General features: G+C 42.9%; 1 long non-coding RNA gene across 2 annotated transcripts in view; it reads left to right on the top strand.

The window, feature by feature from the left end:
• Positions 1-10758: 10758 nt before the first annotated feature.
• LOC137557384 (uncharacterized) overlaps positions 10759-24992 on the top strand; it is a 134074-nt gene continuing 119840 nt past the window's right edge. For both annotated transcript variants that reach the window (XR_011029564.1, XR_011029563.1), the window contains exon 1: positions 10759-10810. This is a non-coding gene — a long non-coding RNA (uncharacterized lncRNA). The remainder of the gene's footprint in view (positions 10811-24992) is intronic.

Genomic DNA, 24992 nt, shown 5'->3' with positions numbered 1-24992 from the left:
GATCTGTTAATAGGGAAAAAAGATGAAGTAGGAAAGTACAAAGATTTGGTAAAATGATCATCTGTGTGATTGGAATTTGGCAGGTGTCTGGAATAATCCCTGTTTCTGTCTTTCTCTGGTGGACACTGAAACTGAAATAGACAACTAAAGATAAGTATCAGTTAAGATTAGGATTACAATGGAAGGGGTGGTATGAAGAGATAAGATAGAGGGGGCTTAAGCAAAACTGAAGTTAAAAAAACCAAAGTGTTTCACTTACCTGGAGCTTCTTCCAGTCCCTTGCAGCCATCCTGCCCAGCGTTGGTCCTCCACGATCCTGCATTCCCACTCGCGAGCTAGTTTCAGTTTTGCCATTGGGCCACTGTGCATGCGTAGCTCTGGCCACGCGTAGCTTCGCTCAGGTTACCGGTCCGCAATAGTGCCCTACACTGGTGCAGGACACTATTGTGGATGGGAATGTGAACAAGGTTACGCGTGGCAGGGTTGCACAAGCGCAGTGGCCCATCGACTTACAAGTTGACCTAAGAGAAACTAGCTGGCAGCAGGAGAACGGAGGCTCGTGGAGGACTGGCGTGGGACAAGATGGCTCCAAAGAGCTGGCAGAAGCCCCAGGTAAGTAAAACTCTTTGTTTTTTATTTCTTTTCAGTTCTGATTTAGCTTTTCTTGTAATCCCATCAGATCGACAGGTCAAATTGATACTTTCCTATCCGATCTGATTTCTGATCATTTTTCTGATTGCGTTTGCACAGAAGTTATCAGAAAATTGATCAGAAAAACAATCAGAAATCAGATCCGGAAATCTGATTGGAAATATGATGGAAATTATTGATTCAATTTGATGGAAAATTGCATGGTGTATACCAGGCGTTACGGTTAGAAGTTTAAAGAAGTTAGTTAACAAAAGTTGAGTACAATTAGGGTTAAGCTTGAATTTAGGAGTGGTAGTATTAAAGGAGAAAGAAGGGTTCTTAGTTGTTTGGGTTAAAAATAAAGTTAGATATCAGGAAGAAGTTAACATTAATGGGAGTGGGGGTAGTACATCAAAATTGGGTTAATGCTATGGCTAGTGATGGACTTCAGGAAGGGATTAATGTTCAGATAGAAGGATACTGTTAGACATTTGGACGAGACTTTCCATTAAAGGAAACCTGAGACAAACTACATCTCAGGTTTTATACTTACCTGGGATTTCCTCCAGCCCCCTTGAGGTCAGGAGCGTTCTGCGCCTGCGCAACTACCATGGTAGATCGCACACAGATGGGCCAAGTATGCACGATGAAGTACGACTTGGTCAGAATACTGGGCCATCCAGTGGTGGACAGGAGTGGTCCAGGGAGACGGTGAGGGATTGAGTGGCCTCAAGGGGGATGGAGGAAGCCCCAGGTAAGTATAAAAACTGAGACGTAGTTTGTCTCAAGTACACTTTTTTGGGACTGAATAGGTAATAGACAGGGATGATGTGCCTAAAGCACTAATGAAACGTTGCTTTAACCCCAAAATATATAAAAATATTCATAATATAGTAATTTGCTTTGCTATACAAAATACCAGAATATTTATATAAATGCTTTGTTCTGTTTGTAGTCGAATAGTCTGTGTAATATCATAGAAAATATAGTGCCTTCTGCATCTACACATCAATCTTCACCAGTGCAAAGTGCTATTTTCATCTCTGATAATACTACGGCATTTTCAGCTACTCGTTTGAGCAATTTAAAGTTTTCTCTGTTCTTTTTTTGTGATGTGGTTAAGTTTCAATTAAAGGATTAACAGACAGTAGCATTTTCTACTTTGTTTTGACAGAAATGAATTCAAATTGACAATTGCAAATATAATGAAAAGACAGTGCACCTGGAATTCACACAGAAGCTTATACAGACATATCCAGTGTGTAATCCAATCGTGAAACAATGAAGTCATTTAGGTCACATAATCCTTTTTAAACCTGTAATCATATAGCTGCTACTGAAACAAGATTATTTTCCTTCTGTTTTATTTTCAGTCGGGGTAATTTAAATGCTTTAGCATTATGCAAATGAAGTACAAGTATTGCATTTTTATGAAGTCATTTTGAAAGATTAACTCATGGGCAATTAATAAAAAGGCAATTTAAAATCTGATCCATGCGTGTACATTCATCTTTCTAAACTGTAATGCTGACTTACTAGTCAAACACCCATTGTTGCAAGTTATATAGTGGGTGGTACAGAATAGTTACGTCAAGGCGACACTAGTTTATATTCTTGGTGTAGAAGCTTGAGGCTGGTTTCACACCAGCAACCAGCATTTTGGATGGGGTGCGACTGGATAATTGCAATGCACCACAATGCTAAAAACAGGCTTTAGAGATACCAGCGGTAGTGCGCAGTACTGTAACTTTTGGCAGCAAGCTGTAGTGCTCACTTCCTGTGGTGAAAATATGAATTGCAAGAACGTGTGTTGAAAAAAATATGCTTCCGCGCATGCGCGCATACATTTTTAAACTATCTGCGTTGCCATTGACTTACATGATTTCTGGTCAGCGCACACAGACTTGGATGTTGACCCATAATGCTCTGATGCTTTTGAGTCAGATGCAATACTCGCACCGTATCGGGTATGAAATGTCCCATAGACTTTCATTGCTTTACTGTTACCCTGCTGTAAAATGGGTAACACAACTCAATTAAAATGTTGTAGTGGGAAAGGAGCCTTAGTTCTCTCAATGGATTGCTCATACAGCACTTAATTTCATACTGGACCTGACAAATTTGAAATAAACAAGAATAATTCCTTAAATTAGCCCGTGGGATCAAGCATACAGGTGTCTTCTTCAGTAATTTGTTGGGGTGAGTGTAGATAGGCATTAAAGACAGGGTACAGAGAAACTTAGCTTCCATAATTTAGTAAATCTTATTCCATTTCATAACCATTTCAATAGTGAATAATTTTAATGTTGATCTTAATGGGTAATTTTGCTTCAGTACATTTTTGTGTAATTTTCACAATTATGAAACTGATCATAATTACAATTTTGTGGTTAGTCTTCATTTTGCACTATTTTGGAAGTTATGCAAAATTACATTGACTGAATCCACCAACCTGTTTTTGCCTAACTTGACAAAAGTACTTTGTGTGACTACAGCGTAGTGATGAGCGAAATGTGGCCATTTTTATTTTACCATAATTTACACAAAAATGTCTCAATTTCGCACAGATCAATGAGAATATTTGTGAAAATGTTTGAGCACAAGTAAACACATTTTTGTCTATTGCATTGAATTCTCTGGGCATGAGAAAACACCAAATGCTTGGCATGGTAAACCACATTTTTAAGAAAGTTCTGATTTTTATCTTGTGAAAGTCTATTATATATTTGTAAAATTAAGAGTCATACATAGTCAAAAGGAATCAAATTAATTTTGGAATAGCTTAAAGTTTCACATTATTTTCTTGAGTCATAACTGCAAATTTCACTGCAAAATGATTACGATTCGAAGTTTGAGCTCATCACTATTTCATTTGCGTGATTTGTGTTTGGTCACAATCGTCTACTGAATTCAAAACAATTTTGTTATATTTTTCCAAACATCTTCTGTCCTGCTAAGCTACACTTTTAGCCTATATAGGCTATATGGGAAGCACCCGTGCCCATTGGCATTGGGAAGCACCATACACAATGCCAATGGGCATGGGAGGTCGCTCAGGCCAATATGAATTACTCGTAACAGGGAAGGGGGAAAATTGTTTAGTATTTTTTTGCACCAGTAATGCAACGGTCAGATAGTGGCCTTTTCTCCAGTCAAAGATAGGGGGGACTTAGACAAGACAAATAACATTTATATCGTGCTTTTCTCCTGGCGGACTCAAAGCACCAGAGCAGCAGCCACTAGGGTGCGCTCTATAGGTAGTAGCAGTGTTAGGGAGACTTGCCAAAGGTCTCCTACTGAATAGGTGCTGGCTTACTGAACAGGCAGAGCCGAGATTCGAACCCTGGTCTCCTGTGTCAGAGGCAGAGCCCTTATACACCATCCAGCTTAGATCCCTTACCTGATACACAAGTGTCACATCAAGCATTTTATCTGTTTAATCAAACAACAAATACACTTCAGCTTTACAAACTGTTTTATGGATTTTATGTGCTCTCTTCACTGGGGAAGGGGGGGCACATTTAAATCAGCAGCCAGTTTCGCCATGTAACCATGTTAGGTGAAAACAAAGATTTTCCATGTAAATGATTGTAAATCAAAATGAAATGATCGTAATTTGAAGTGAAACAATAAAATTGCTGCATAAGTTATTAACAAAAATGTCAGTGTCATATTCAAGTGAACAGCTTGACTGACAATTATGCTAATGAATATTACAGGAAGTATTACGTGTTTAATCTAAGGACAGACATGCTTGGGAGTTGTGCAATGGTAAGGGTCATTTTAAAGTTTAGATTGATGTGACACCAATGTTTTTTTATGTGTAAGATCAATAAACTATTTTGTAATTTGACTTGGTAAAATTTAATAAAATTGTGGTTTATAACAAGTTAGAGGCATCAAAGTATTGTTCTCTTTTTGGGAATTACTTTTGAATATATACAAGATAACCCATCCACCACTTTGATAATAGTAACGACAACCCACAACCATACTGTTACATAGACAGTTAGTTATTTATCATGTAAACAAAGATGCTCTACAAGATTGTTTAACCCCCCTGGCGGTCTAAAAAATTCCGCCAGGAGGCAGCGCAGCAGTTTTTTTTTTTTAAATCATGTAGCGAGCCCAGGGCTCGCTACATGATAGCCGCTGCTCAGCGGCATCCCCCCGCCCGCTTCGATCGCTTTCGGCGATCTCCGATCAGGAAATCCCGTTCAAAGAACGGGATTTCCTGGAGGGCTTCCCCCGTCGCCATGGCGATGGGGCCGGATGACGTCACCAACGTCATCGATGTCGGGACGTCATTGGGAGTCCCGATCCACCCCTCAGCACTGCCTGGCACTGATTGGCCAGGCAGTGCACGGAGTCTGGGGGGGCGGCGCGGCGTGACGGATAGCGGCGATCGAGTGCGGGGCGGCGGCGATCGGTGTGCTGACGCAGCTAGCAAAGCGCTTCAGGGCCTGAGAAAACCTCCTGCGCGGCTTACCCCGAACTACGTTCACCATGTCCATGGCATGAGGGAGCTCTGCAAGACAGGAGCAAAATCTTTCCCTCCTCTTGCAAAACCCTCTCAACAATGTCAAAGGGGGAAGGGGGGCTAATAGTGGGATCTGGAAGCCCCAAATAATAAGAGGGATTCCAGATATCTTGTGACTGCAGGGTTTAAAATAAATAAAGAGGTATACCACTTACTCTAACAGTTCAAAGTAAGAAAATACTTTGAAAAAGACAGACATGGGTGCCGCTCCCTGCCAATCAACATGCCTCATACATTTATATGAGACTTTATTGTCCCACTTACCAAACACACAATTGGAGAAACTCACTCCCAAACAGTTCTCTGCTGCTTTGGTTGACTTGCTCAGCTTCTGCTTGATTATCACTGCAAGCTAGGTGTATTATGTGTGCACTTCTCATTGGCTTATAAGCAGCCTGCAGGCTTTATAAAGCAGCAGAGAACTGTTTGGGAGTGAGTTTCTCCAATTGTGTGTTTGGTAAGTTTTAGAGCAGTAGGAGACAGGCCTTGGAGGTGGCAGCTCCAAGGTTTTGGCTGCGCTCACATATGGTGTTAGATGCTGGTTCTGGGGCCCCGGGCACTGAGAGTTCCCGGGGCCCCAGGCTGGCTCATGCACCATTGTTTTTAATTATTGTAGTATCCCATGCAGTTTAGTTAGGAGGGGGGCAGATGAGAGGGAATATCCTGCACGCTGGTGCCCCCTGCTGGTCATATAGCCATTGTCTATATGCAACTGAAGCCCTCTCCAACTAATTGGCTGACTTGCTCAGCTTCTGCTTGATTATCACTGCAAGCTAGGTGTATTATGTGTGCACTTCTCATTGGCTTATAAGCAGCCTGCAGGCTTTATAAAGCAGCAGAGAACTGTTTGGGAGTGAGTTTCTCCAATTGTGTGTTTGGTAAGTTTTAGAGCAGTAGGAGACAGGCCTTGGAGGTGGCAGCTCCAAGGTTTTGGCTGCGCTCACATATGGTGTTAGATGCTGGTTCTGGGGCCCCGGACAGTGAGAGTTCCCGGGGCCCCAGGCTGGCTCATGCACCATTGTTTTTAATTATTGTAGTATCCCATGCAGTTTAGTTAGGAGGGGGGCAGATGAGAGGGAATATCCTGCACGCTGGTGCCCCCTGCTGGTCATATAGCCATTGTCTATATGCAACTGAAGCCCTCTCCAACTAATTGGCTGACTTGCTCAGCTTCTGCTTGATTATCACTGCAAGCTAGGTCTATTATGTGTGCACTTCTCATTGGCTTATAAGCAGCCTGCAGGCTTTATAAAGCAGCAGAGAACTGTTTGGGAGTGAGTTTCTCCAATTGTGTGTTTGGTAAGTTTTAGAGCAGTAGGAGACAGGCCTTGGAGGTGGCAGCTCCAAGGTTTTGGCTGCGCTCACATATGGTGTTAGATGCTGGTTCTGGGGCCCCGGGCAGTGAGAGTTCCCGGGGCCCCAGGCTGGCTCATGCACCATTGTTTTTAATTACTTTATTGTCCCACATCGTAATCAATGTCTATATAGATGCCTCAATCAAGGCATACCTCCTTGTGTTCCACCGCAGAGGTATGATCTCTAAGTGCCACACGGTACTTCCTGATAAACAGGAAGTAGCCTCAGGCGCTTAGGGAGAGGAACCTCAGGTGGAACACATGGAGGTATGCCTGTGTTCCTGCCCCCTGGAGGGAGAGCTGGAGGGGGAGCACTGAGGGGAGAGCCCGAGGTGAGGGAGGGGGAGAGTGGCCCCCTTCCCCGCCGATGTGGGGGGCAATGCTTTCCCCTTATGCTACAACCCATCCTGCTCCCAAAACGGCCCTGGGCCCCACTGCGGATGTATGGTTTGCAGCCCCTATTGTTACACCACTGGTACAAAGTATTCTGGAAAGGTTCCTTTCAGTTAAACTTTTTTTAAGTTGCTTATTCTTTACATTTAACTCTTTTTGAGAATGGGTAACAAGTAATTATGTATCCCTATACTCATTGCAAACCCGTGGAGAGTAATAAATATTAGGAATTCCATTTACAAACACTGTCAACAAGGCTATACGAGATGGAGGAAATATTTCTGCCTTCTCTCGCAGTGCCCACCCATGTCATTTAGCATGCAGGCTGGTTCAGCTTATCTGGCAACACCAGATTGCCTGGGTGAAGAGGCGTTCTAGGAAATTTGGGAATAGAAGGTATAGTAATACAATTGATATTAATTTCATTACACAAATTGTTATTTGCAGGAGTGAATTTCCTGCTTATAACTCTGGCGATTGTTGTAATGAAATCAGCTTGTATGAGTTAGAAGTATAATCCTTTAAAAAAAAATCTATCAAGATTTAGGGCAGACAGTTGGAAAGCAGATTATATTATATTCTGCTGGGAAATTTGCCTCAAAGACCATCTTAATAGCCACTACGCCAATGTTGGGCATTTTTTGTTCACTGTTAACTATATGCAGCTGATAATGCAACCAAAATTTCACCAGTGTGTTCAGATACCAATAGACATATAGACAAGTATATTTATAGAGCACAATACACGAGACATACCTACGCAACTACAGAAGAACAAGATTAACAAACTTGGATTTTTTTTAGCAGATTATTATTATATAAGGCATTTGGACTATTATAGTGGCACTGGTTTTATCTACATTACAAAGACAAATATTCAGTATTATATATGAGAAGTGAAAGCTAAGTATTTTAAAGTTACCTTAAAGCGGAATATAACCCAGAAATTCTTCTTTGCTCTAAAAGATTATTTACAGCATATAATATACTAACACTGTGGTTTTTTTTTAGTAAAACAGCATTCAAAGGGTTACATCACAGGGCTGACTCTTTCTTCTGCAGGGAGAACCCGCATCCAAACTGCTGTTAAGCATATCTTGTGTACACATTCTTTACTTGATACATGTATGTAAACATTCTCTGGCTGTGCTGGACTTCAGCTGATGAGTCCTGGGGTGAAACACAGGTCAGAAATGGTGGCTGCATTCCCAACAGAATAACAACAGTTATGAATAAAATGCACCAGCAGCTTTAAAAATAAATTAACTGAACCTTTGGAAGTTATAATGTCTAAATGATTGACATTGTCTTTGTACGACAAAGGATGAAAAAAAATAAACCTGCACAATAATACAATAACTGCCTGGCTATAAAAGGTAAAATATCTGCACATTATTTTACATACCTTATGAGAAACAAACAAAACTTGAAACACTCTGCTTTTTATTCTCAGATCATTCTGTCCACTTTATGTATTTCAAGCTCTGCAAAATAAAAGCATATTTATGGCATATGTAATCTAAGACAATTTGAACCCCAGGAAATTGGTTAGGCAATTTTCTCAAATAAAAGAAAACAGTCAAAAATTTAACAAAACATATCAATTTAATACAGTAAAAAAAAAATAACCTCTTCATAGGCATACTTCACACAAGTCGCGAATTGTTCGAGTTTACTTTATCTGGGTCATAACCTTTGCTCGGAATAATCTCAGGAACATTCTGAACATCTAGCGAAGAAGGTTTGGTGGGGGTGCTGTTTCCATAACAACAAATGGGCCATGAATAAAGTGTAATACTTACTGGTAACTGTACTGCACAGCAGGTGAAAGCAGTTATTCAAAATTACAAGCAGCGTGATACAGAAAAAAAATATATTAACTCGAGGGGTGTATAGAATTGTGCTCCATATTCAGTAAGTTTAAATCACATATATATGTGCCAATATGAATGTGAGTTTGATAAATACATTACCGGCTAGGTTTGTCAAGATAGAATTATGCATATGATTATGTAGCATCTTCCTGAGAAACAAGGGACACAGCTGTGTCATGTGGCAGAATACACACACAATAAACCTTATTCCTAGAAGCTCACATTATTCATCACTCAGGAAATGTTATTCTGTATTCCATGGTAATGACAAAGCTACATCCAGTTTTTTTTAAATATTACTGTATTTGGTAACTTAAAAATGTTGGTCACTTTTCTATTTTATTGGGTTATATGGTAAATTATGAACGCATTATGAATTGCATTTACCTTATGTGTAGATCATGTATTTTGGAAAGTATCCATTCCTAATGTGTGATTTCAGAACAGAACTCCTGCTAGTCTAGGACTGCTGAGATAATGAATTGCCAATTTCTGATTGGATTGGTATTTCATCAGTGCCATTCCAACTTGAAATGCTTTGATTAGAAGGGCAACCATCTTGATTTTTATTCTGATTTAGTTGCAAAGCTCCTGATGTTGCCCACCAAGGGACATCTCTGGGAGCATGTCCATAGTGATAAATAATAATTACATAGCATGCAGATTTCCATGAATTAAAGTCACAATTTTAGCTGGCATTTTTTTTTAATACAGAAGCAGGTGGAATTTTTTGTCACAATAGAATTCATTCCAAGTTGGTGAATGTTTCAACTTACTTTTAAACTGACCGCACATAATTATAAAAAAAAATAGTGGATAACACTCACGGACCTATGTTCCTTCCCCTTTTGACCCTCCCCCCTTCCCTTCCCCTTCCTCTTTCCTTTATCCCCTATGGTTCTAAAAACGATGTTACTATATTATGTTTTGGTATTATAGTGTTACGTATACTGCATTTATATACATTCCCCCTGTGAGGGCAACACAGTGCAAGAATTGTAACTCTTTGCCCTTCTTGCTTTTTTTCCCAATAAACACAATTGAAACTAGAAAAAAAAATAGGTGTGAGTCCCTCTAAGCATGGAGTCAGCCATGGAACTGTGAATGTTTATTTCCCTCTCCTGTACCATACAAGTCTATATGCTTTTTAATAGTGGATGGTACCTTACAAGGGGGTGGTAAGCTATCCACCATTGCAAAGTACCCTCCTTCATGTGAGGAGAGACAAGGGCTTCTTCACCACTCCTTAGCTAAAAGGCGGAAGATTAAGAAATAAAATGCAATTTTGAAAAAATCCTGAAATGACAAAAATAGTGATGCCCCATGGTATACTAAAAGACAATATGAGGGGAGTATTCATTATGTAGTCGCTTGCTCATTTGGCTGCCGAGTGATGTCAAAAGTTAAAGTATTGGTAATGTTTTTATTACTAATATTCTACTATTGGCTTTTATGACACCTAACACAAACTCTCCTCACTAAGCAAACTCCTTTCTAACACATATCACCATCCCTAATACCCTTCCCCAAGCATATCCCTATCTGTACATCTAATCCTAACCTTTTCTCACAGAACAAAGTCTCTCCTCAAATAGGTATTTGGAGAGCCTGTGCTAGAGCAGGAGACTGTAGGTGAATGTGGGTGGCAGCTTTCCACTACTGAGGTTTGTATCTAACTTTTTTAAAGGGGCACTATGGTGAAAAATTGTAAAATTAAAAATATGTGCAAACATAAACAAATTAAGAAGTACAAGTACTTTTCTCCTATGTTGCTGTCACTTACAGTAGGTAGCATAAATCTGACAGAAGCAACAGGTTTTGGACTAGTCCATCTCTTCATAGGGGAGTCTCAACAAGGCTTTTATTCTTTATGAAGATATTCCCTAAAAAGGATTTAAACAATGAAGCTGGCCAGCTTCCCTGCTTACTACACAGTTTTTTGGCAGTTGGACAGAGCAACTGCCATAAACTAAGTGCTTTTGAAAATAAATACATCTCTGAGAATCCCCTATGAAGAGGTATGGATTATATGTGGTATATTTGTGAACAATGAGACAAGAGTGCCTTATGGAAAGGAAAAGCTTTTTCCACCCCTCCTTGCAAGTTACCCCCCCATGATGAAAGTCACTTAGCTTCACCTGTCTCAGGAAGGGTAGCTGCACACTTCCTTTTTTAATGACTCAGGCTACATTTCTAGCCAAAGTTCTGGTAGAAGGTTGCAGGGAACCCAATGCTGTTTGACATCATATTTATCGTTATTACTTTGAGGTAAACAAAGCTGCAAGCTGAGTTACTGACTGGTGAATACATTATTTCTTATATGTGGCTTAGCTGAAAATGAGGGGAAAAACAAGGGCTTTGTCATCCTCTTTATGTTCTAAAAGGCACTGTAGGCCATATGGGCAATATAGATGGCCCGGACAGTTTGCCCGCGAACGGTTCCCGGCAAACTTCTGGGGTTCGCAATCGCGTAGAACTGCAAACTTTTCCGGAAGTTCGGTTCGCCCCCATAGTGCATCAAGAGGGTCAACTTTGACCCTCTACATCACAGTCAGCAGGCACATTGTAGCCAATCAGGCTACACTCCCTCCTGAAACCACTCCCTCCCTTATAAAAGGCAGGCAGCGTCAGGCTTTGGACTCACTCGTGTGCCTGCATTCATTAGAGAAGGGAAAGCTGTTGCAGACTCTCATAAGGAAAGCTTAGTTAGGCTCTTGTAGGCTTGTTAGCTTGCTCCTTTCTGATTCTTATTGCTAAAAAAGCACCCCTCAACAGCTCTTTTGAGAGCTAATCTTGTTCTTGTGATCTATTTTTTTTTGTGTCCCACTGACACTTGTGTTGCATAGACAGCCTTGGTAATTCCTACTGTGTGAGCCACTGCCAGGCCCAGCACATTCAGTGACTACCTGTTCACGGTACATGTGTGTGACAGGTGCACATTTGTAATGCCCATCACTGCATATACCTACCTGTTGTGTTCAGTGCACCCACCTACTTACGTGAGTGCATGCAGTGTGATATACCACTCCGTGCATACCTGTTAACTGCACCTGTTTGACTGCACATTGTATTAGTCAAGTCAGTGCATACCTTACACTTTATCCCCCCCAATATGGACAAAACAAAAGGCAGAGGCAGGCCACCTGGCAGGTCTGTTCGAGGTCGCTCTGTCGTGATTTCATGTGGCCCTCGGCCAAAGTACAGTGTTCAGAAGAAGGCACGTGCCATCAACCCCCAATATTCTCAGGACGTAGTTGACTAACACAGAACACCTCATCTTTCTCAGCTTCTGCATGGAAGCGTTACGTATCTTCCTCCTCCTGCTCTGATTCTGGCACCCACTTAACACTCAGTCGGCTGCCACCACTAAAGTGCTATCACCCCAGGGCTCAGCGGTGTGGAATTTTTTTTGTGTGTCTGCCTCAGATGAGAGCAATGCCATCTGTACTCACTGCCAACGAAAATCGAGCCATGGAAAGACCAAGACCGTAGGGACAACTACCTTATGAAGGTGCATGAATACAAAGCACACACTGCAATGGCATGACCACCTGAGGAAAAGCAGCACACAAAAGCAAAGCTACGCACCACAGTGGAAGATACCAGGCCGCAATGGCATGCACATGTGCCAAATCCCCTTTGTGATCATTACCTTGCTGCTGTGAAGGGGCTTGCATATCACAATGAAGCAATGAACGATGGCTATATGAGTGTGTCGGGGGGGCACACCCATGATAATAAGGGTGTTCCTTCATTGTGGACAGACCAAATTTGATCAGCTGGACAATCACTATGTTATGTCATTCAGCTACCTCAGCCCGGCGATCATATGGGCTTGAAAACTGCCACGGCCTGCACTCTTGCCATGGTGCGCACTAGTCCAGCACGGCCATCACTACACAAACAGCGGTTTGCGGTGCATTACACAGGGAGTTTGGTGTGTCAGTGTGAAGCAGTACTCTAATTACACACCCTGATTGATGTATACACATGCAAGATGTTTTAAAGCACTTTAGGCCTGCAATTTAGCATTCATGTGATTTCTGCCCTTAAAACGATGCTTTGTGTCCCATCCAGATTTTTCCCCGGGACTTTTGGTGTCTATTCCACTCCACCATGCCTCCCTCCAGGTGTTAGACCCTTTGAAACATCTTTTCCATCACTTTTGTGGCCAGCATACATTTTTCTAGGTTTTAAAGTTCGCCTCCCCATTGAAGTCTGTTGCGGTTCGCAAAAGTTCGCGCCAACCCAACTTTCGTGAAAGTGCGCGGATACAGTTTGCGAACTAAAAATCTGAGGTTCGGGCCATCTCTAATGGGCAATGCAATTATGGCACCACTTGACATGGTGACCAGGCAGGCAGGGGAGGGGTTTGCATTGATCATCATTCTGATAACCACAGACCACCAAACTAGCCTAGTCATTAGTATAGGGTTGTATAAGCAACATTTCTGCTTATAATTCTGATTGCAGATCCCCTGTAAAAATTTAATTTGGAATTGCCTAGTGATGTACTGTATATAGTGTATTGGGAAATATATACTATTCTTTAACTCAGAATAAGAAATCCTAATTGCTTTAACCTCCTGAGCGGTATGGACGAGCTCAGCTCGTCCATCACCGCCGGAGGCTGCCGCTCAAATAAAAAGCAGCACACGCAGCCGGCACTTTGCCAGCCGCGTGTGCTGCCTGATCGCCGCTGCTCTGCGGCGATCCGCCGCGAGCAGCGGCGAAAGAGGGTCCCCCCAGCCGCCCGAGCCCTGCGCAGCCGGACCAATCAGTTCCGGCCAGCGCTAAGGTCCATGACGTCACTCCGCTCGTCGCCATGGCGACGAGGAAAGCCAAACAAGGAAGGCTGCTCATTGCGGCCTTCCTTGTTTATTCTGGGCGCCGGAGGCGATCGGAAGAACGCATCCGGAGCGCCCTCTAGTGGGCTTTCATGCAGCCAACTTTCAGTTGGCTGCATGAAATAGTTTTTTTTTAATTAAAAAAAAACCCTCCCGCAGCCTCCCTGGCGATCTCAATAGAACGCCGGGGAGGTTAAACAATTACTACTGTTTCAGGTTCCTGTTAAAATATTGACTTTACAATAGTAGACACCACTTTTAAAAGAGATAGCGAGCTCTGATTTTAAACATTCCATTTCAATAGATACTCCTTTATTGAAGTTAAAGAATCAACCACTTTCAATTATGCAACTGTGAACTATATAATAAGATCTATATAATGGTGCCCATACATGGTACAATTTTTTTTCTTTCGATTAGATCATTTCATTCCATTATTCCATTAGATTGAACATAAAGATTTTTCCAACATGTCTGATCAGATTTTTATTGAAAAAAAACAGGATAATCGTTCGTTTTTCTTGATGTGAGCTGCATCACTGATGCAGCAGGTGGCAAAAAAGTGCAACATTCGGATTACATATACAGGAAGGCTTACAGGGAACTCCACATAGTCTAAAGACCATCTAAAAAGATTCTACTGTATATCAATAAATAATGAATATAATATATATATACTCTTATATTTGCTGCTACCTCCATTGATTGTGAATAATGCATTAGACATGGTTGGTCCCTTCCATGCCAAAGTTATGAATCTGAGTATTATACTCATGTCTATTACCAAAGTTAAAGGAATACTATCGATACCCAAGTGTTCTAAAATGACAATGTACAAATAATGTTCTAATTTCCTAATTTTCATGTTAAATATCAGAGGCAAAAGCTGTTATTTATTGAGGGTAGGATTTAGCTATATTTAGACAAATCAATTGCAGAAGGGGTGTCTGCTTCAATGCACAGCCAGAGTTGCATATCAGACTACAGAAAGCAAATATCAAACATATCAAACTCTGAAAGCAAAAACAATATGAAAAAGCTGTGACAATTAGTTACATTTCTTCTGCTCTCTTCAGACACTTCAGTCAGAAACAGAGCTCCCAACAGCTGCAGCTCGTGTCCTGTCTCTCTCTGTCACACACAGAGCTACACATAGAGTTAACTGATCAAGTGTGAGGAGAATTTCCCCTCTCCTCATGGCTCAGTCAGCCGTCAGTTTTGGCGTCAGTAAACTTTGAATGTATTTTGCTAACAGTAAACAAAGAAGTTGCTACTAAAATGTATACACCAGTACTTAGCAGCACTTCCCAAACAATTCCTGTGTCAATTGAAAAAAATATGTGAATCGATAGTATTCCTTTAAGATCTGTGTTGAGCAGGTCAAACTATATTGAGTGACTCTCTGGTGGTAATATCAGAGGCTCTGTATATCTTGTGTAGAAAGCTGACCATTGCACAGATCTGAAGGGTAGAGAAGTTACAATAGCAAAATGTTTTTCAGTTACGGTTTAATTACAGATTGCTGTGGTATACTTAAAGAGCACCTGAAGTCAGAGGAATATGGAGGCTGTCAAATGTATTTCCTTTTAAACAATGCAAATTGCCTGGCTTTCCTGCTGATTCTCTTTTTCTAATACTTTTAGCCATATACCCCAAAAAGCAAGCAGAGCAAATGTTTCTGACTGAAGTTTGACTGGATTTGCCACATGCTTCTTTCAGGTGTGTGGTTTAGACAGTACTGATGCTTGAAAGATCAGCAAGATGCCAGGTTATGGGTATTGTTTAAAGGGAACCAGAGACGTTGGGGGAAGGCTATTATACATACCTGGGGCTTCCTCCAGCCCCATACGCACGGATTGCTCCCACGCCGCCGTCCTCTGCTGCCTGGATTCACCGGTACCGGCCCCCGTCATCATTACCGCCAGTCGGCCAGTCGGCTGGCAGACGCGGCCAATTGTCCGCCTCACGCGGGGCTCCCTCCATATACGTACGCGTGAGGCTGCCTACTGCGCAGCCGCATGCGTACGGGTATGGAGGGAGCCCCTGTGATGCAGACAATTGGCCGCGTCCGCCGGAAGTGACGGGACCCGGTACCGCGATACAGGAAGCGGAGGATGGCGGCGTGGGAGCGATCCAGGCTTATGGGGCTGGAAGAAGACCCATGTATGTATAAAAGCTTTTTCTATTTTTTTTTATTAACGTTCCTCTCTGGTTCCCTTTAAATATCTCACTTCAGGTGTGCTTTAATATCAACTTGTATCACATTTTATCAAAACAGATAACATGGAGTCCCCCTTTCCAAGCCTCTTTAACCCCTTGTCACCCATGCAGGCTGGTATAGCCAGAACCACCATATCATAGACAAGTAGCCCATCCCTATTATTATTATTATTGATTTATAAAGCACCAACATATTCCGTGGCGCTGTACAAAGTAAGAAACAAACATGGGGTACATAATACAGACAATGGTGTACACCAATATACAAGATACATAATTAGTGACAAAATACAAAAACTGATACAGCATACAGAATACAAAATACAGAAGTGGTAATGACAGTGATAAAAGTAACATGATGAATAAAATGTATAATGATTTCCAAGACACAAAAAGGGGGAGAGAGCCCTGCCCTTGTGAGCTTACAATCTAAAGTGAATGGGGGAAACAAGAGGAGGGGTAGTATATGATAAAATATATAGAGGCAGCATGTTTTAGGATACCTAGTAGGAGTGCAATTTGGTCTTAGGACAAAGGGAAGTGGCTTAAGGTAGCGAATATGCTTGTCGGAACAAATGAGTTTTTAGAGAGCATTTAAAAGTAACAAAGGTTGGCGAGTGGCGGATGTGTTGTGGGTAGAGAATTCCAACGAAGGGGTGAAGCGCGTGCAAAATCTTGTAAGCGTGAATGTGAGGAGGTGATTCTAGAGGAGGACAACAGAAGATCGTGTGCAGATCTGAGATTGCGATTGGGTTTGTATCTGGAAATTAGTGAGGATATGTACTGGGGAGAGAGATTGTGGAGAGCTTTGTAAATTAGGGTTAGGAGTTTGAACTGGATCCTCTGGTTAATTGGCAGCCAGTGAAGAGCTTGACAGAGAGGGTCAGCAGAGGAAGATCGAGAAGAAAGATGAATGAGACGAGCAGCTGAGTTCAGTACCGACTGGAGCGGGGCCAGTTTGTTAGAAGATAGTCCACAAAGTAGTACGTTGCAGTAGTGCAGACAAGAAATTATAAGAGCATGTATTAACATTTTGGTTGTGTCTTGAGTGAGAAAGGGACGGATGCAAGATATATTTTTGAGTTGGAGATGGCAGGAGCTGGTTATGGAGTTAAGATGAGGAATAAAAGAGAGAGAAGAGTCGAATATTACCCCCAAGCACCGTGCTTTGGGAACTGAAGTTATGGGAGTGTTATTAGCATTTATAGTTACTTCAGGCAGAGAGGTGGCCAGAGACGGTGGAAAAATTATTAGTTCCGTAACTGTAACAAACGCTAGAGCGGCAGCCGCGGGGAACAGCGCTACCACCGCAGCTGCCTTCAGCTCCCTGTTTAGCAATGTATCTGTGCCTCAGGCGTCTAGCACGCCGAGGACGGGTCTGTCAGTTGCACATAGGGTTGCCTTGTCGCATGCGTGCGCGCACAGACAGGACCTTTATGCGGGGAGGAGGCGCGTCAGCTGACCGGCCGGTCGGCTGACGTCAGAGGAGACGCTCGCCGCTCCTCATTGGTTGATAGGAGGGGGGCGTGCCTGAAGGGTCTCCTCTGTTTCAAAAGCTTAGCTGACTCACTCGCAACTTGTCTGCTGTTGTGAATACTCTGTGTTATCACTCAGACCTTTAGATAGTTCCGGTGTGCTTTGATCCGGGAGGAAACCGGGGATTTCACACAAGATAGGAATTGTTTGATAGCCTTAAAGATTTATATTACTGTGTTATTATTTGTGCATGACTCTGGCTCGTTCTGACTACTCTTCTGCTCAGTGACTTTGTACCTCTGCTCATCTGATCTTTGTAACATCCCCTATGATGGCGGCTGCGGGTACGCAGGAAGCCTCTGAAGCCGCCTTTGTTCTCGAACCTGAGGCCTCATCCGTTCCGCTGGCGTCTAGCACGCCAGGGACGGGACTGTCAGTTGCTCATAGGGCCGCTGTCTCGCGCGGGTGTGCTCGGAGTCAGGACCTTTATGCTGGAAGAAGGCGCGTCAGCTGATCTGCTGGTTGGCTGACGTCAGGAGAGACTCACGGCCCCTGGATTGGCTGATTGACAGGGGCGTGGCTGTGGGCTCTCCTCGCTGCTTCATAAGCGTTCTCCGCTCACTTGCAAACTGTCTGCTGTTGCGAATACGTCAGTGTTAGCGCTCAGACCTTAGACTAGTTCCGGTGTGTTTTGATCTGGGAGGAAACCAGGGATTTCACACAAGACTAGGATCATTGCCTTATTGTATTATTGATATTCTTTGTACGACTCTGGCTTATCTCTGACTCTGATTCTGCTCTACGTTTCTGTACTTCTGCCCATCTGATCTAAGTTGCCGAATCTCTTCCTGAATCATTATTATTCTCTTGCCTTCTGATTTTGCACTGTACCTGCCTGTCTGTTGCTTAACCTTGCCTGCCTGACCCTTCTACTCTCCAGTGAGCCCTTGTCACTGGAGAGGTGCTCTGATAGTTCCCACCAGCTCCTCTGGTGAGGTCTAGCTAAACTATCTAGTTACTATTGTTGGTGGTACCCACCCACTATAGAAAGCAGAGATGTAGTGACAATAGTGTTTGGTGCAACAGTAGAGGGTAGATCTCACCAGAGGGGCTGGAGAGAACTACCAGAGGAAATGGCAGATAGTTTGACTAAACCTCACCAGTGTTGCTACACCAATACATTATACAATCGTTACAGAACAGCAGACCATAACAAGTATGGAGGCACTGTGCAATCGGGTTGAACTCTTGACCACAACCCTTAACGATCTTATCAAGACGGTTAATGTACAGCAGACTCAGATTAACCAGCTGATTGAATCTGTTAACCATCTGAAAGAACCTAATGCACAAGTGTCATCCCCTCTAGCCATTAAACCCAGGATGCTCCCTCCCGAAAAGTTCTCTGGGCATCGCTCTGACTTCCGAAATTTTAAACATCGGTGTTTATCTTACTTTGAGCTAATGCCAGTCTCTTCAGGTACAGAAACTCAGAGAGTCACTTTGATTAAAACATTATTATCTGGCGATTCGCAGTCCTGGGCCTATAGTCTCCCACAGGGTCATGAGGCTTTGACCTCAGTTGAGGAATTTTTTAAAGTTATGGCTTATATATATGATGATCCCGATTTAGCTATAACATCAGAGAGGAGACTAAAAACCCTCAGGCAGGGGCTCAATCCATGATACAGCATACAGAATACAAAATACAGAAGTGGTAATGACAGTGATAAAAATAACATGATTAATAAAATGTATAATGATTTCCAAGACACAGGTGTTACGTGGCAGAGGCTCAGATGGATTGGGTCAAAATTCTGCCCTTCGCAGAATTTGCCCACAATAATTTGAAGTGCACTTCCTCGGGATTCTCCCCTTTTCAGGTTCTGTTAAATTGGGTCCTAAATTTATAGGGCCATACTCTGTATCCAAGAAAGTCAATAACGTGATCTATGTGGTAGCACTTCCGCCCAGCATGAGAGGTGTCAAAACTTTCCATGTGTCCCTTTTGAAACCTGCCGTGCATGTGGATTCCTCGCCCCCACCCCTCTCCCCTGTGGTGATTGATGGGGAACCAGAATACGAGATAGAGCAGATTTTGGATTCTCGTGTGGTATGTAACTCCATACAGTACCTGGTTCATTGGAGGGGGTATGGGCCAGAGGAGAGATCTTGGGTACCAATTTCTCGTATGCATGCAGAAGAACTCAGGGAGGACATTCATAGATTACATCCTGACAGACCAGGTGGTTCGTGTCCGGAGTCCATGCCTAGAGGGGAGGGTACTGTAACATCCCCTATGATGGCGGCTGCGGGTACGCAGGATACCTCTGCAGCCGCCTTTGTTCTCGGTACTGAGGCCTCATCCGTTCCGCTGGTGTCTAGCACACCAGGGACGGGACTGTCAGTTGCTCATAGGGTCGCTGTCTCGCACGGGCGGGCGCGGAGACAGGACCTTTATGCTGGAGAGACTCACGGCGCCTGGATTGGCTGATTGGCAGGGGCGTGGCTGTGGGCTCTCCTCGCTGCTTCATAAGCGTTCTCCGCTCACTTGCAAACTGTCTGCTGTTGCGAATACGTCAGTGTTAGCGCTCAGACCTTAGACTAGTTCCGGTGTGTTTTGATCTGGGAGGAAACCAGGGATTTCACACAAGACTAGGATCATTGCCTTATGGTATTATTGATATTCTGTGTACGACTCTGGCTTACCTCTGACTCTGATTCTGCTCTACGTTTCTGTACTTCTGCCCATCCGATCTAAGTTGCCGAATCTCTGCCTGAATCATTACTATTCTCTTGCCTTCTGATTTTGTACTGTACCTGCCTGTCTGTTGCTGTACCTGTCTGTCTGACCCTTCTACTCTCCAGTGAGCCCTTGTCACTGGAGAGGTGCTCTGACAGTACCCACCAGCCCCTCTGGTGAGGTCTAGCTAAACTATCTAGTTACTATTCTTGTAATGAAACTAAGCGCTAATCAGGTCTACAGTATACATATGTACATACAATTCTTCTTTTACTCTCAAATGAGCCCAGTATTATACCTCCTTAATCATGGAATACAATCCCCCTCACACAAATAGTACCCAGTTCATATACTCTTCACAATGTATATAAATAGGCAAAAGTCCTGGTGCTCAGGCCCAAAACCGATAGTCTGGGCAAGTGTCCTTAAACTCCTCACACTATATTGCCAATCCTTATCCTTTCCTCAAAAATCCAAGCTTGCAGTATTATCATCAATCAGTGGAATCCTTAATGCAAAATGATCATGCTCACCAGATGAAAATGCCAATCACTACATTTGGCATTTAGCGTATGTGGCCCAGCCTGCGAAAGCCTTCTTATGTCTTCATTAGACTCACCGCAGTACATGGAAAAAACAAGAGGGACCTCTATGGTGTAGTATGTTGGTTACATATATGCTTCACCTCGTGTCTGCCACACAAACCTCCACCAGTGTGATCCACACCTAAATCCGTATATAGACACGCTGGCCTCTTACCAGATCATGTGGCTGATCAGTCAAGACCAGCATAAGCGCTTGCAGCGGTGTAAAAATTCCTTCTCAGACACGTCCCTCCAGTCTTTCAGCACCTTTGAACTCAGACAGACACTCCAATAGTGCAAGCTTGGATTTTTGAAGAAAGGATAAGGATTGGCAATATAGTGTGAGGAGTTTAAGGACACTTGCCCAGACTATCGGTTTTGGGCCTGAGCACCAGGACTTTTGCCTATTTATATACATTGTGAAGAGTATATGAACTGGGTACTATTTGTGTGAGGGGGATTGTATTCCATGATTAAGGGGGTATAATACTGGGCTCATTTGAGAGTAAAAGAAGAATTGTATGTACATATGTATACTGTAGACCTGATGAGCGCTTAGTTTCATTACAAGATTATTATAAGGAGACACACATCTCTATCACTTACAGCACCAGGTCAATAGCATTTTAATTATCTGAGGTTTGTGGAGAGGAGCACACTTTTCTATTGATTTATTAAGAGTATCTAGTTACTATTGTTGATAGTACCCACCAGCTCCTCTGGTGAGGTCTAGCTAAACTATCTAGTTACTATTGTTGGTAGTACCCACCAGCTCCTCTGGTGGGGTCTAGCTAACTATTTAGTTACTGTTGCTGATAGCGCTCACCAGACCCTTTGGTGTGGGCTCCTAGCTACCCAGCTTCTATCTTGGCTAGTACCCTCCAGCTCTTCTGGTGGGGCCTAGCACAGATTGGTTGCAGATAGTACCCACCAGCTCCACTGGTGAGGTTTAGTCAAACTATCTGCCATTTCCTCTGGTAGTTCTCTCCAGCCCCTCTGGTGAGATCTACCCTCTACTGTTGCACCAAACACTATTGTCACTACATCTCTGCTTTCTATACTTGCATTATTGGTGATACTACAGATCACCACATAAACAGGTATAGAGTCTGCATTATTGGTGAATCTGCAGATCACACAATAATCAGACGTCTGTGTTGCTACACTAATATATACAATTGTTACAATCTTGCTGCCGACTCTGCTTGTTTAACCACTCTGTCTCTGTCTCCTGATTTTGTACTGCCTCTGTCTGTCTGTTGCCGAACCTGATCTGTCTGACCTCCCTACTCTCACCAGAGGGCACTTGACTCTGGTGAGGGTCACTGTACTATTAGTAACCACCAGCTCCTCTGGTGAGGTGTTGCTAAAGCTATTAGTACTACTGTTGCCAAACTAGATCTGTCTGACCACTCCAGTCTCACCAGAGGGCCCTTGACTCTGGTGAGGGACATTGTACTGTTAGTACCCACCAGCTCCTCTGGTGAGGTATTGCCAAAGCTATCAGTACTACTGTTGCACCAATCACTCATTGCTATTTGTTGTCACATCAGCTTCCTATGTACCAGTATTATAGGTGATTCTGCAGATCACCATATAATCAGGTATATATCTGCAATATAGGTGATACTGCAGATCACCTAATAATCAGAATTCTGTTCTTTGCTGACATAAATCGTTACACAAACTTTTTTTTTAGTTCAAAATTTTTAGTTGCACCACTCTGACACATAGAAAGATAAATAACCAATCCTTCAAGCCTATGAGCATTTCAGTGCATGATTTTCACCCTTCTCTTTTCATAACTAGGGTTATACAAGTGGCAGCCATTGGCAATTCCTCCTTTGCCGGACACCATCTACTCCAGCATTTTGCCGGATTCTGTCCCGGCAATATGAAAGGAAGGGAGGGGTTCCTCCAATAAATGTAAAATATTTTATATTTGTCATCATGCAGCTGAAAAAAGGCTGCTATTTATTATTATAATTTAGAAAATAGATTTTATTTTTGAAATCTTGTATTTTTAATTTCGATCCACTTTAAGCAATTAAAGGGATACTGTAGGGGGGTCGGGGGAAAATGAGCTGAACTTACCCGGGGCTTCTAATGGTCGCCCGCAGACATCCTGTGCCCGCGCAGCCACTCACCGATGCTCCGGCCCCGCCTCCAGTTCACTTCTGGAATTTCTGACTTTAAAGTCAGAAAACCACTGCGCCTGCGTTGCCGTGTCTTCGCTCCCACCGATGTCACCAGGAGTGTATAGCAGAAGTCCAGTATGGTCTGTGTCTGTGCAGTATGCTCCTGGTGCCATCAGCGGGATCGAGGACCCGGCAACGCAGGCGGAGTGGTTTTCTGACTTTAAAGTCAGAAATTCCAGAAGTGAACCGGAGGCGGGGCCGGAGCATCGGGGAGTGGCTGCGCGGGCACAGGATGTCTGCGGGGGACCATTAGAAGCCCCGGGTAAGTTCAGCTCATTTTCCCCCGACCCCCCTACAGTATCCCTTTAACTCTATTAATTGACAAAAAATAATCTTTGTTCTTTTTTCTTCTGACTTCACCTTCTTCTGTTCTTCATTTTTTTAAATCTTATTACTACTGCCTTTTTTTTTCTCTTATGTCATCTTGTCTGCAGAGTTATCCCACAAGCCACTATGCAGCCTTTTTTAACTCCCATTGGTCAGTGTACTGACTAATAGAAACCTTAATTAGAAATTAAAATATGCGTTGGCCAGGCTTCTTGTAGTATGTTTACTGTATAGAGAGCTGCGGCAGGCATCACAAGGCAATTGTACCAGTTCTCACAACAGTTACAAAAAGTGCATTGCACAAGTAACATGCTACCTAATAAGTTGAACTACTTACAGAAAATCTGAAGTGAATATAAACAAATTAGATAAGGAATTGTATGTGTGATATGGATAATTAGTAGAACGAAAATTTATATCAAAGAAAAGATTCTCATATATTTATTTTCAGTTATGTGGCATATTTATAACATTGCATCATACTTTCGCAGTTGCATTTTAGAATCCACACTTTTAAGCTGTAAACCAAGCAGAGCTAATGACCCTGTAAACTTTCCTGTAGTAAAACCTCATCTCAGTCTGTCGCTAACTGTTTCTTGACTGTTATGCCGAAGTTGGTTGATTGCGTGTGTAGCGTTACGGGGGACCAATTTCGGACCGAACGACAAAACAACGAAACCTCCGCCATTGCTCCCCTAATGTATGCGTGTCCCCAATGAGTGTATTTATACATTACCTGTCCTGTGTCAGCCTCTGCAAATTGTGTTGACACACTGATGTGTGTTAACCCTTAGCGAATTGACCTCATTTTTTCTAATGGGATGTTAAGATTCTAAAAAATGTAGTCTGGCATTTATTGTTCTTCCTGATTTGTGTGTCACATGATGAAACTTGATTTATCTGCCCAGCTGCTGCACCATGAGAAGGGAAGATGCTGTTTTTAATGTCAAACTCATTTGGTGTAGGAAAACATGCATTTTATTCATCACTTTGCTTCATAACATTGTTTATATTTATTTTATTCTCCTCATTTGCCTTTTTTAATTTTGGGTTAAGTTGAACTTTAATACAAATACATTGTCCATAGACTATGATAAAGAAATTAGACTTAGATATGGTTTAAACTGTGAAACACACAAAATGAATGGCAATAAGGTTTGCCTTAAATTTTAAAGCAAAATCCCAAAGGGCCCTAAAACATAATGGGCCTGATGCTATTCAAGGTGATAACTAGCTTGCAAGATGAAAACTACTTATCACCTTGCCATCGCACGAGGATTACCGGCAAATCCTATTGCCAGTTTCACTCATGCGATGGCCGATCGTTAGGGAGCATTACTCAGGCGAAAGCCTGAGCGATGCTCCCATGTTACGGGCGATGGTGAGCAAATTTTTACCCTGTGATGCTGTCCATCAGCACCATGGCTTCGCTCCCCACACATGCGCACAACCCGCCAAACATCCGCCGCTATCTTCCGTCGCTACATCTGGAAGTCTACTTTAATAAGGAGACCCCAGAGCTCCCCGCCAGCCACCGCTCGTCTCTGCAACCCCCCATGTAGCTGCACAGATACTGTGAAGCAATTTTCCTCCTGCCGCTGAATGCCCGCCGCAAGTCCCACCCTGCATTTACAGTATAGGAGTCACTGTAATTACTCTAGCTATAGCAGAGTCCCGGCAAAGCATATTTGAATTAGCCCCGAGGCTCCCGATTGGTTCACAGTCTGAGCCATTTTCACCATGGCTTCGCTCCCCACACATGCGCAAAACCCGCCAAACATCCGCCGCTATCTTCCGTCGCTACA

The sequence above is a fragment of the Hyperolius riggenbachi genome, chromosome 1 (genome assembly GCF_040937935.1).
Source record: "Hyperolius riggenbachi isolate aHypRig1 chromosome 1, aHypRig1.pri, whole genome shotgun sequence".
NCBI lineage: Eukaryota > Metazoa > Chordata > Amphibia > Anura > Hyperoliidae > Hyperolius > Hyperolius riggenbachi.
Note: the sequence above shows the minus strand (reverse complement) of the source record. Positions and strands in the feature narration are given on the sequence as shown.